Source organism: Hipposideros armiger, unplaced genomic scaffold (genome assembly GCF_001890085.2).
Source record: "Hipposideros armiger isolate ML-2016 unplaced genomic scaffold, ASM189008v1 scaffold_146, whole genome shotgun sequence".
Lineage (NCBI taxonomy): Eukaryota > Metazoa > Chordata > Mammalia > Chiroptera > Hipposideridae > Hipposideros > Hipposideros armiger.
The window spans coordinates 2938549-2939855 of record NW_017731496.1 but is presented as its reverse complement, the minus strand read 5'-3'; the positions used below and the strand labels follow the sequence as shown (position 1 = coordinate 2939855).

Genomic DNA, 1307 nt, shown 5'->3' with positions numbered 1-1307 from the left:
TGAGCATGGAACTGGCTAAAGTCACCGGTTGGGAGAGAGACAGCTTATTCCCTCTGTGCCTCCTCCAGTTGCTTCACTGTCCGATCCTGCTTCTGCTCCACTCGCACCTGATAGAATTGATATGTGGGGAGTTTTAGGTGGAGGAGCTTGTTCTCAAAGCTGAGGCAGGACCGGCCAGGCTCCTTGCACTTGCAGCCCTTGCCATGGGACAGCATCATCTTTTGGTCCAGGAAGCAGCAATAAAGGAGCCACTCTTCCTCAGACAGGCATGGGCCCAGGTGCTTTTTTAAGTTGATCCATAGAGGCCAGAGCCATGACTGAGAAAGGGGATCTTCAATGCCTTTAACTTGTTAATGAGGTGCCTGTGAGCTGCACGCGGCTGGGAGCAACTAGGGGCAGGTACACTTTGTGAAACCATTCTCTGCCCTGGAGCAGCCAATGCAGCTCGTGCTGGACGATGCCAGAGATGCTGTGCAGGTAGCCAGAGGAGCTCATGGCAGAGACCACCTCCTTGTTGTGAGAATACAGAGTGCCAAAGTGGAAGCCAGAGATGCCAAAATTCTTGCTGGTGCCCCAGATCATAGCGGTCCTGTTGAGGTCAGGCAGCAGAACACTGAAATGTGAGGACTCATGAAATACAGCATGCAAGTCTCATCTATAGTCACATGGAGTTGGACCTCTTGGAAAATTCCAGGTGTTCCTTCAGTGAGTCTCAGGCATAGATGTCACCCAGAGGGTTCTGAGAGTTAATCATCATGCGGTCACTGACCTTTTCCCCCTTAGGCCTACCCTCAACAGGGCTTGCTCCAACTCATCCCCAGTGATCTAGAAAGGATGGGTGCTCACATCAGTGATCTCCCTGCCCAGGTAAACAAGAATCAGCTCAACTTTCACAAACAGGTGGGAAATAAAGCCAAAGCCACTATAGAAGGGGGCAGGGGTCAGAAAGGCCAAACCTGGGCCAGCACAGAGAAGACGGATCAGCAGCCATTTACATGCACCAAGCTTTCTGGATCAAGATGGACAGGTGCCTCTCAGGACTAGGTCAGGACCAGGTCACGTCTTCCCGCAGGAATGGTTGCCCTCTCTAGTTGGGATCATGCAGCAGGACCTCCTCAGTGACACTCATGTTACCCCGACTTAATCTTTCAGGCATCAGAGCGATGCAGAGCTTATTCTCACTGGTACCAAGGTTAAGAAAGCCCAGAGTGTCCCTGTCCTCATGGTATTTGCCTCCTTGGTAGGTCTCGTACTGCTTGACACTGGAGTGATATAAGGCAGAGATGTCACTCCCATGGTTGGACAGG

General features: G+C 51.7%; 1 pseudogene; it reads right to left on the bottom strand.

Annotated features, from left to right (window-relative positions):
* Positions 1 to 44: 44 nt before the first annotated feature.
* On the bottom strand, positions 45 to 1306 carry LOC109387053 (probable inactive 1-aminocyclopropane-1-carboxylate synthase-like protein 2 pseudogene; annotated as a pseudogene).
* Between the last annotated feature and the right edge of the window lies 1 nt (position 1307).